Raw genomic sequence first — 12,226 nt, forward strand, 5'->3', positions numbered from 1 at the left:
CTTAACACTTACTAGCTGTGTGACCCTGGGCAAGTCACTTAACCCCAATTGCCTCACCAAAAAAAACAAAAAACTAGGCCACAGGGGTCGCCAAACCATATGCTAAGGATCCTTACAACTGCATGTTGACTTTGAAAGCCACAAATTAACATTAGCTATGTTTTATTGTATTTTAATTTTGTTAAATATTTCCCAATTCTGTTTTATTTCATTATTTGTTTATTTTTGTTTGTTTTTTGGTGAGGCAATTGGGGTTAAGTGACTTGCCCAGGGTCACACAGCTAGTAAGTGTTAAGTGTCTGAGGCCAGATTTGAACTCAGGTCCTCCTGAATCCAGAGCCGGTGCTCTATCCACAGCGCCACCAGCTGCCTCTCCCAATTCTATTTTAATCTGGTTCTGTCCCGCATGCCTGCCTGATCAGATAGCCTCTAAAGTCTCTCCCAGATTTTTCTCTCTTTTCCAATGGTCAGTCCAGGCCTCAGTTTCCACATCTGTAAAATGAAAGAATTGGACTAAATGACCTCTAAGTTCCCTTGCGGCCCTTGAGCCTCCGAAGGAAGTTACAGGAAGGTGGAGTCCTCCCCTCCCCAGCCCTGCTCCTCCCCCTGGTTACCCCTAGCTACGTCAGCCAACATCTGCCTTCTCAGCTTCAGGCAGATGAGATCCCCCTGGCCCAGGGGGTGTTGTGTGATACTGGACCCGCCTGCGTACAAATATCCATAGCTCTGGTTCATTGCCTACCACTTTTAGCCCCCTTAATGATCCCTCTGGGTCTGCCCATGCCCCTGGCTTTGGGATCAGAGGATGTGGATTCTCTCTCTGGCAAAACCCAGAGAGACAACATCAACTCCAGGTACAAAAGTTATTAGCTCTCCTACTGACTCAGTTGAATTCTTGGACCCTTCACATGTACTTGTATACATTTGAAGTCTGAAAGGGTGGGGCAGCTAGGTGGAGCAGTGGATAAAGCACTGGCCCCGGATTCAGAAGTACCTGAGTTCAAATCTGGCCTCAGACAGTTGACACTTACTAGCTGTGTGACCCTGGGCAAGTCACTTAACCCTCATTGTCTTGCAAAAAAAAAATTAGAACTCAGGGTTTCTGACTCCCAAGCCCAGTGCTCTACCCACTGAATTACCTAGCTGCCTCTTAAGCTGCCTATGATATTGATATAGTGGAAATTGGGTACGGGTTGGGGTTGGGGTTCTTGGGAATTCCTCTTTAAAGAATTACACCCTCTTGCACACAAAACTTAGTTAGAACAAGGTGATAGTTTATTTAGGGCCAAGGGAAGGGAAGGGTGGGGGGAGGGAACAAGGTGATAGTTTATTTAGGAGCAAGGGAAGGGAAGGGTGGGGGGAGGGAAACCATGAAAGAAATCCTCAGACTTTTCATGGGGAGATTTGGCATAAAGCACATGGCTCAGAGGTACCAAATCTCCTCGAACAGGAGACCGGAAGGTACTTTTATAGATGACTGATGGGGGTGGACCATCTGCCTGTGGAAAGTTCCTTTAGTGAGAGAGGACCATCCCCCACTGGTGGTAGCTGGGGAATTGGGTGAGCAGTGGAGGACCATCCCCCACTGGTAGTGACTAGAGGAATTGGGTGAGGGGTGGCTACGGATCCCTCTTCAGAACACAAAGGCCGAAGCCACACCCAAACTTATCTCCCCAGGATAAGGGAGACCGGAATGAAGGGTAGGAATCCCAAGCTAGCTCAGTCTGATTTGGTTCCTCTAGGCCTTATCTGTCCTCTGGTTTAGTTTCTCAAGGAGAAGATTCCTCGGTGTGCCCCAGAGAAATTCTGGGGTGCTCTGCGCCCCATGACATTCCCCACTTCTCTATATATAAGGAAAGGGGACGAAGATTCTTCTGAAACTGCTTCATGCTGACCGGGGGTCGAAGAAATCACGGCGCAAGGGAGGGGGAGGGGAGAGAAGTGGAGAAGGCCTGGAATGCTCGGAGTTGTGAGGGGCCCAGAGAGTCCAGAGGCAACACGTAGGCACAGTGTCATGAATCCTTGAGCCTAGATGGAACAGACTTAAACAAAAAAATTAAAACTGACCAGAGCAAAAGGGAAAAGGGACTTTATCAGATCAGGAGTCAAGTGGGACCTTTTTGCAGGACAGGGTGTGGCCTGCTTTACAGGAGGGAGTTCAAGCCTAATTCTGTGATAGGCAGTGTCTGTCTACATTAAGGGTCCCTTTTATCCCATCCCTACTTTGTGCCTTGATTGCATGCTAGGACCTGAACCAGAGAGTAAGACAGAGGTCGCCCCAAAACCATTCCTAGGCTTGCCTCCTATGTCCAGCTTGGCCATAGGCCCGACACGATGCTGGTCAGGAGAGCAAGCTGCAGAGCCGATCTCTTGGGTGCTGCCCTGGGGACAAAGAGGTAGGAGAGCTGACCTCACCTTCGTGCGGCGTCCCCCACTTCTGTGTCCCGGTTTACTGCAGCTGCCAGAATCTCGGCCAGCCGGAGTTCTGCTGGTAGCAGATGTGGTGATGGCGGCTGCTATTATAGAAGCTTGGTCTATGGAGCGGGCACGAGCCATCTTTTCTCTCTCTTTGGCTACTGCAAGGTCCCTGTTATTAAAAATCTTAAAAGCAATGTCAAGGAGTTGTGAGGATGGGATCTGGGGACCCCAGTCTAACTTCTGGAGCTCTCTCCTAATGTCAGGAGCAGACTGGCTGATAAAATGAATATTGAGGACAGTAATTCCTACATCTCTTTGGGGGTCTAGGTTAGTATATTTCTTCAGAGAGTCTGCTAAGCGGCTCATGAAGACAGCAGGATTTTCATCAGACCCCTGTGTTATCTCCCTCACCTTTCCATAATTGACTTGTTTCTTAACCCCCCTTCTCATTCCCTCAACTAGGCAGGTGACCATGTGATTTCTACGAGCCCTATCTTCCCTGTTATCATAGTTCCATCTCGGTTCTATGACCGGGACAGCTGTAAAACCAGGGACCCCAACCCAATTTCCAACCTGCGAGTGTTCATCCCCAACTTGTACCGCCAGGTCCCAAATCTGTTTTTTTTCGTCAGGGGTACAACAGCTGGCAAGAATAATTTGCAAATCGGTCCAGGAAAGGTCAAACTCCAGTGTCACAGACTTAAAGCCATCTATGAACTTTGTGGGGTTCTCTGAGTAGCTCCCCAATTTCTCTTTAATCTGAGATAACCTGCTTATAGAAAAAGGGGCACGCCTTAATGTTGTGCCCTTCCCAATGGGAAATTCCCTTAATGGAAGCAGGGAAGTAGTGGGAGACACTGGTAAAGACCTGGGTTGAGGAGATAGCTCAGGTGGAGACAGAGGATTGGGCGCAGGGCCCAGTGCGGGAGGGGTGACAGCCTTTGGCTGTGGAGTAGGTGGGGGAGGGGAAACAGTCTTTGGCTGCTGCATGGGTGGAGATGGGGAAAGGGAGATAGCCATAGGTGACTGCAGATTAGGTAAAGCAGATGGGGTCGGCTGAATGGAAAAAACAGGAGAAATGGGAACATATTGGAGTTCCCCCCGATTGTAAATGGGGTAGAGCAGGATAGAAGGAGACTGATATCCACTCCCCGTGTGGCACAGGGAATTGGTTCTGAGATCAGCCGGTGGGCAAGGAGAGGTCTCAGTCATAGAGTGATATGACTGTGGTTGACCCATAGGTATGGAAGCAGGCGAAGAAGGAGTGGAACGAGAAACAGGTAGGGAATGAGTTTGAGGAGGAGGGGAGGCTGAGGTCTCAGAGTAGGTGCCCAAAGAGTTAGCGAATTGCTTGGGCTTGTGGTGATTCTCAACCGGCAAGGGGACCTCATCCTTTCCCTTTGACTTCTGGCTCAAACTCATAAAAGCCGATATGTATGGAATCTCTGTCCATCTCCCTTCACGCTTGCAAAACCTGTCCAATTGCAAGATGGTATTATAATTAAGGGTGCCGTGTACAGGCCAATTTCCTTCACTTCCTAGAGGATAATGTGGCCATAAATTGTTACAAAAATGTATCATGCACCTCTTTCTCAGGTTTTTAAGTTCCAATTTAGTCCAACCTCTTAGAATGCACCCCAGAGGTGAATTTTTCGGAACACTCCCTTTCTGTCCCATAACTACTGTCTAAGGAGAATAGTCTGAACCAAGAGCAGAGAGCTGGTAAGGGATAGACACATAAGCATAAATGTTCTTACCCAGAAACGTGTAGTCTGAGAGTCCGAGCGTGGTTCGGACATCTAGGAGTCCCAGGCTGCTCTCTGCTGTCCTGCAGACGCCAACCGTCTCTACCTCTCTGTGACTCAAACGGGAGGTTGAGTCCGGTGGGAGAGGGAGAAGAGAAACCCAGAAGGTAGGGCCTTACCTCCAGGTTCTGTGCCAAGCGTGGTCCAGACGTCTGTTTGAGCTTTCAGCGAGGGAGGGAGACTCAGGCTGCCCTCCACTGTCGCGTGCGAAAGCTGACCCTCTCTCTACCTCTCTGTGACTCAAACGGGAGGTTGAGTCAGGTGGGAGAGGGAGAAAGGAAACCCAGAAGGGAGGTTCCCACCCCCCAGTTTTGTGTGCTAAGAGGAAAGAGGAAAATCCCACGTCCCTACAACGTTCGGGCGCCAGATGATATAGTGGAAATTGGGTACGGGTTGGGGTTGGGGTTCTTGGGAATTCCTCTTTAAAGAATTACACCCTCTTGCACACAAAACTTAGTTAGAACAAGGTGATAGTTTATTTAGGGCCAAGGGAAGGGAAGGGTGGGGGGAGGGAACAAGGTGATAGTTTATTTAGGAGCAAGGGAAGGGAAGGGTGGGGGGAGGGAAACCATGAAAGAAATCCTCAGACTTTTCATGGGGAGATTTGGCATAAAGCACATGGCTCAGAGGTACCAAATCTCCTCGAACAGGAGACCGGAAGGTACTTTTATAGATGACTGATGGGGGTGGACCATCTGCCTGTGGAAAGTTCCTTTAGTGAGAGAGGACCATCCCCCACTGGTGGTAGCTGGGGAATTGGGTGAGCAGTGGAGGACCATCCCCCACTGGTAGTGACTAGAGGAATTGGGTGAGGGGTGGCTACGGATCCCTCTTCAGAACACAAAGGCCGAAGCCACACCCAAACTTATCTCCCCAGGATAAGGGAGACCGGAATGAAGGGTAGGAATCCCAAGCTAGCTCAGTCTGATTTGGTTCCTCTAGGCCTTATCTGTCCTCTGGTTTAGTTTCTCAAGGAGAAGATTCCTCGGTGTGCCCCAGAGAAATTCTGGGGTGCTCTGCGCCCCATGACAATATGATGTGATAATATAATACAATTCAATATGTGATATAGGATGTGACATAATACATTATATCCCATATATCATTGATGTGCAGGTATATGATATAATGCATGTCATAGCATATCATAGCACATCAATCACATTGTTATATTTTATATAAATTCTCATTGGAGGGGCAGCTAGGTGGCACAGTGGATAGAGCATGGGCCATGGAGTCAGGAGGACCTGAGTTCAAATCTGACCTCAGACACTTAACACTTACTAGCTGTGTGACCCTGGGCAAGTCACTTAACCCCAATTGCCTCACAAAAAAAAAAAATTCTAATTGGATCTTCACAGCAGTACTATGAGGGAGGGGTGGACTTACTATTATTTCCATTTTACATTGGAGAAAGCTAAGACACAAGTTAGTGACTTGCCCATCATGACACGCTCACATCTGGGGCAGATTATGGGGGGCCCCTTTTCCGATTTCCCCCTTGGCTCTCTCATCCATAGTGGCTGCAGAGCCCCACTGGGCGGCTGGTCTCCCTCAGACTAGGCCCAGAGGCTCTCAGACTCTTGGAGTCACCGGCCCCTCCCTGTCCCTCCTCTTCACCTGGGAGAGGGGAGAAGGGGGAGGGGAAGGGCCAGCAGCCAAAGGGAGGACTCCCCTAGGGTGACCTGACTTGCTGGCACAAAGGCCCCCGGGAAGATGTTATCTATGGGAGAAATAGGAGGAGGGTTGGGCGAAGATGAAAGGAAATGGGCGATGAATCCGGGGTTTGCCAAAGGAGAGGCCCAGCCTGTGAAACCTGGGCCGGAAGCATGGGAATCAAGAGGGGAGACGAGAAGTCGGGGTGGGGCTGAGTGGGGGAAAGCTCCTGATGGCCGCTCTGCATGTGGTGCTGGGCTTCCCTCCGGCGCCTTTGTCCTGGGGCGACTGCTTGGGCACTGACTCCCAACACTGGGACTCAGGGACCTTCCCACCTGAGGCATCTGTCCAGGACCTGCTGGAGGACGAGAAGGCCCTTGCACCTCAGGGAGGAGGTGTAAGACATGCTTTACCCAACCACCAGTGGGTCAAGAGCGGCAGAGTGTGTGTGTGTGTGAGTGAGTGAAAGAGATAGGAGAGGAGAGAGAGACAGAGAGAGAGAATGAAAATACTAGCTTGCAAGGGTTTACAAGAGCTGATTGTTAAATTTTCCTGCTCAGTATTTAGACCTTGGAAATCTGAAAACACAGCAAATCGGGGTTTGATTTTTTTGTTTTATGCATTGTCCAGAAAGTAATGGAGAAAATGCTAAATATTACACATTAAAATTAAGAGTTTCTAGTATATATAATCCCTCCCCACCCCAAGCTGGTTGTTAAACATTTGTCAAAGATTGTCTAATTGTTGCAACAATTAGACAATTGTCTAAGATCCCATGAGTGGGGGACACTTGGTCCTAACCTACCGGCTGGGAAGGAAGGAAGAAGGGCCAAAAGTTTGAGGATGAGGCCTTCCTCACTTGGAAGTTGCTTAGAATTCCCATTTTTATTTCCAGTGAACATGTCCCAGCAAAGTATCTTTGTAAACCCACCCACATGCCACCCTTTCCCTGATTTGGCAAGGAGACTCCCCCCACCCTGCCAGCTAGGAATGGTGGGGGGGGGGAGCTTGAGGAGCCAGCCTGGGGGCAGATTAAGGCCCCGAGACCCACCCTCCTCTCCCCCCACCCCCACTTTTCCTGGCCCGGACCCCAAGGCTCCCTAAGAGAAGCTCACCAGTGGCTCACATTGCATAATATTTAGGGCTGGAGGAGACCTTACAGATGGCCAAAGGCCCTCCTTTTGTTTTATTTTATTTCACTTATTTTTTCTTCTATTACATTTTTTAAAATTCTGAACTTGAACACCAGCTAAAATTAGAGTTTCCAAATATACCATCCTCTTCTCCCTTTTGGGTGGGGGTTAGAGAGGGGGAACTCCTTTCCATCTCACCTCCCCATTCCATTTAAAGGAAAGAAAAAGATAATTCTTGTACCCAATATGAATGGTCAAGACAAAGAAAGTCTCACATTCAACTCCCTCATTCCACCGAAGAGGATGCTAAGAGCCAGAGAGGGGAAAGCAAGGCCTCTGACTACAAATCCCAGGCACTTCCCTGACCCCTCTGGCCTCAGACTTAATACAGATTCAGAATTTCAGGGGCAGCTAGGGGGCGCCATAGTGTACAGAGTGCCCAGCCTGGAGTCAGGAAGACTCATCTTCCTGAGTTCAAATCCAGCCACGGACACTTACTAGCTGTGTGACCCTGGGCAAGTCACTTTACCCTGTTTACCTCAGTTTCCTCAGCTGTAAAATGAACGGGAAAAGGAAATGGCAAACCATTCTAGTATCTTTGCCAAGAAAAGCCCAAATGGGGTCAAGAAGAGTCAGACACAACTAAATGACAACAAAATCCCAGAGCTAGAAGGGACCACCAGTCTTTTCCACTCCTTCATTTTACAGCTGAGGAAACTGAGGTCAAGAGGGACTAAGTGACCTGCCTAACCTCATGCAGGTAATAAGTGTCAGAGTTGGGATTTTGAACCCAGGTCCTCTGACTCCATGGCTGGTTAGAAACAGTCTCTGCTCTCGTTGACTTCCTTGTCTACGACAAGAGTTCTTACCTTCTCTTGTGTCACAGACCCTCACTGGCAGTCGCCCAGAGGTGCCCCTTCTCAGAATAACATTTTAAGAATAATATTTATTTGTTTGTTTGTTTGTTTATTTTTTAGTGAGGCAATTGGGGTTAAGTGACTTGCCCAGGGTCACACAGCTGGTAAGTGTTAAGTGTGTGAGGTCGGATTTGAACTCAGGTATTCCTGACTCCAGGGCTGGTGCTCTATCCACTGCGCCACCTAGCTGCCCCAAGAATAATATTTATAATGATAACATAAAATACAGAGATTTACAAAGGAAATCAACAATCATAAAAAACAGTTCAAGACACATTCAAGTGCGTGCTTCAGGAGCACATATACTAAAATTGGAACGATACAAAGAAGATTAGCATGGCTCCTACGCAAGGATGACACTCAAATTCGTGAAGACAAATTCAAGGACCCACAGGCTAAGAATCCCTAAAGTGGAAGGAGAGGTATAACATGCTCAGGTCCTCTCCCCACCAGGATTCAAAGCAGGCATTTTGATCCATTCCCCAGCAGTTATCACAAGCCATGCCAGGGCAAGGCACCTGAAGCAGCCCCTCTGCTGAAGGAGATGGGAGGATGGAGACAGAGCCAGAGACACCATGGCAGGGCAGCCCCTAGGGTACACAGGATGGGGAGTGGGGAAGAGAGGGATGGGAAACTCAGCTTAGCCTCCTCTACTCTGCACTTAGTGCCTGGTGCATAGTAGGTACTTAATAAATGTTTATCAGGTTGGATTGTTATGTGGTTAGAGGCTGCTTTGCCTGAAAGAGAGAATATATAAAGGAGAATAATTGGAAATAAGACTGGAAAGATGGTTGAGAGGACTCTATAATGCATTGGATTTCAACACCCTGTCCCTTGACTGGAAGAAAACAGTAAATCCTCTGAACTCTGTTTCTGTGTCACTGGAAAATCCCCACTTAATCCTAATTTTTACTTTTTGAGGATGAATGAGGGTAGGAAAACGGACTCAGATAAACTGTGTGTCCAGGCTCTTGGTAACTGGAGCTGTCCAAAACTGGCCTGAGCCACCTCAGAAGCCAGCAGATCCTCCAACAATCATTAGATGATCCCTTGCTGAATTCTTAGGCACTTGAGAGGATTCTAGTTCAGGTGTGGGTTAGATTAAATGGTCTCTGTGGCGTCATCTATCACTGACATCTGTGATTCTCCTACAGAGATCTGATGGTTGAATGAATGAATGGATGGATGGATGGATGGATGGATGAATTGAATGAATGAATAAATGGATGGATGGATGAATGAATTGAATGAATGAATGAATGCATGCATAAGAGAGGGACATGGACTGGTTGTACAATGGAAAGAACTCTAGCTCTAAAGTTCAGATCCCACTTCTGACAGTTACAGTCTGTGTAACCTGGACAAGCCACCTTACCTGGCTAGCCTTCCTCTGAAAAATGAGGGGTCAGACTGATAGCCTTAGAGGTCCCTTCTATCTCTAAGTCTCAGAGGCACTGAGGCTACAAAGGATGGTAGAAGACAGTCCCTGCCCTCAAGGAGTCACAAATAACTATGTACAAACAAGCGATCGGATAAAATGGGAAATAATCAATAGAGGAAATGAACTGGAATTAAGAGAGACCAGGAAAGGCTTTCTGGTATTGTTCAGTCGTGTCCAACTTTTTGTGACCCTATTTGGGGTTTTCTTGGCAGAGATACCAGAGTGGTTTGCCATTTCCTTCTTCAGCTTACTTTACAGATGAGGAAACTGAGGCAAACAGGGGAAATGGCTTGCTCAGGGTCTCACATCTATTAAATGTCTAAGGCTGGATTTGAACTCAGGAAGATGGGTGTTGCTGACTCCAGGCCCAGCGCTCTAGGCACTATGCTGCCACCTAGCTGTCCCAGGTTTTCTGTAGAAGATGGGACTTTAGCTGGGACTTAGAGGAGGCTAGGGAAGCATGCATATGTGTGTGTGTGTGTGTGTGTGTGTGTGTATGTATAATACATATATACTGTATATCTAGGAAATGAATTTGTTATATGTGAAAAATCAAACCTCATAAATGGTGAAAAATAAAGAGAAAATAAATTTCAAAAAGTTCTCAAAACACAGTGATTTTTGGCCCGCCCTGTATTTTTATTTATTTTGTTAAATATTTCCCCTTTACATTTTTTTTTTGGTGAGGCAATTGGGGTTAAGTGACTTGCCCAGGGTCACACAGCTAGTAAGTGACAAGAGTCACCATTCCTTAATTTTAAAATTAAAAAAATTTTTTTTGGTGAGGCAATTGGGGTTAAGTGACTTGCCCAGGGTCACACAGCTAGTGAGTGTTAGGTGTCTGAGGCCAGATTTGAACTCAGGTCCTCCTGAATCCAGGGGTGGTGCTTTATCCACTGCCCCATCTAGCTGCCCCCTCCCCTTTACATTTTAATTTGGTTCAGACCACATCTGGGAATTGTCAGTGTTTAAGAAGGTGCAGCGTTCTGGGAGAGAGCTGTGGGTGGGATGCAATGGTGACTCTTGACATCTTGTGCGGATGGCCACCGTGAGCTCTCTCCCAGAGGGTTGGATGTCACTGAAGAGGTCCTGCCATGGTCTCAGGCTCTCTTCAGTCAGCCCAGGAACACATGCAAAGAAGATCACCTGGACAACCTTCCCTCCTCCACTGACCCTCTGCCCTGGGCATCCTCTACAGCACTGGAGAACACCTTTGGGGAAGAGACATCTCCCTGATTTGTGCTTCCCTTGGTGTGGGTGGTCAAGGAACAATGGAATAGAGTGACCTCCGAGGCTACATCTGTGGAATAATCTCGTGGACCTTAATATAGGCACAGAAGATGCTTAGGCTGGGTTGTTAAGTTGTTTTCCACCTACTCAGTCAAATGCCTTTAGTTTTGTTACCGAGATCATCCCAGAGGGATCTTGGGTACTGTGCACAGCCCAGTCAAGTTGCAACTGTGCAACAATTTGCAAATGATTGTGAGGATGGGGTCTGGAGTAGATTATCCTGGGCAGAAGCCCTTCCACCTACTGCCTTCTCCCATTTTCATCAAGGATGTCTTTGGTGCCATTTTCTTTCTTTCTTTCTTTCTTTTTTTTTTTTTTTTTAGTGAGGCAATTGGGGTTAAGTGACTTGCCCAGGGTCACACAGCTAGTAAGTGTTAAGTGTCTGAGGCCAGATTTGAACTCAGGTCCTCCTGACTCCAGGGCCGGTGCTTTATCCACTGCAGCGCCACCTAGCTGCTCCCTGGTGCCATTTTCAATCCTTACTATTACAAATCTAGAAATATGTTCATTAGTTCATCCCAAAGAAGATCAGGTCCTAGAAAACTAAGTCTTGTTCTCTAGATTCACAACAGATATCACAACTGGGCCCATGCCCCAAAAAGAGCAAAGAAAGAAGAGAAGGACGCGTTTTTACAAAAATAACATATGATAATAAGTTATTATGTCATATCATTTTATATAAAACTTTAATTTTATTACATTTAATATAAATAGATTTATCATATCATATAAATTATGTGTTAATATAATGTGATTTTAAAATTATATAAAATTATATATTTTTATAACTATTTATAAGTTATATAATAATAAGTTATTCTCATGGTGGCAAAGAACTGGAAACCAAGAGGGTGCTCATCCACTGGGAAATTGCCAAATGAATTATGGTACCCAGATGTTATGGAATGTTTGTTACCTTATAAGGAATGGACAGTTTAATGCTAATAATAATAACACTTGTATCGTGCTGAACAAGAGCCATGCACTATACTAAGCACTTTACAAATCTAAACTCATTTTATTCCACCCTGAGAAGTAGATGCTATTATTATCACCCCCATTTTAAAGATGAGGAAACTGATGGAGACAGAGATTAAATGACTTGCCCAGGATCATCACTCTAGTGTCTGAGGTGGGATTTGAACTCAGGTCTTTGTGACTGCTCATCTTCTGCAGCCTTCTGCACTAAGCTTTTCATTCCTCTTTTCATTCCTCTGGCCACCTCATTTCAATACCTTAGTTTTAGGGAGATTTTATGGCAAGCCCAGTGTATAGAATGCTTAGGAGGTGAGAGAGACTAAGGGTCAATTGAAGTCATACTAATTAAAAGCAATTACTTTTGTTAGGTGAGAACGTTTCTTGATTGAATTAATTAGAACTGAGTGTGAACAGGGCTTGTATACCCTCACAGAGTCACTCAAAGGTACCGAATCAGGAATTTGGTCACAAGGAATTTGCATTAAATGACCAGCTATCTGAGAACCAGAGTGAGATTAGGAGGGTCTGGAGGCAGAGAGGAAAGAGACTGGATATCTAGAGCTGAGTCAGTAAGAACTAGGAGCCTTG

At 46.6% G+C, this 12,226-nt stretch overlaps 1 pseudogene; it reads left to right on the top strand.

Moving 5' to 3' along the window:
* The first annotated feature begins 8,214 nt into the window (after positions 1-8,214).
* On the top strand, positions 8,215-8,313 carry LOC122737600 (annotated as a pseudogene).
* The last annotated feature ends 3,913 nt before the right edge of the window (positions 8,314-12,226 follow it).

Source organism: Dromiciops gliroides, chromosome 1, assembly GCF_019393635.1.
Source record: "Dromiciops gliroides isolate mDroGli1 chromosome 1, mDroGli1.pri, whole genome shotgun sequence".
Classification (NCBI taxonomy): domain Eukaryota; kingdom Metazoa; phylum Chordata; class Mammalia; order Microbiotheria; family Microbiotheriidae; genus Dromiciops; species Dromiciops gliroides.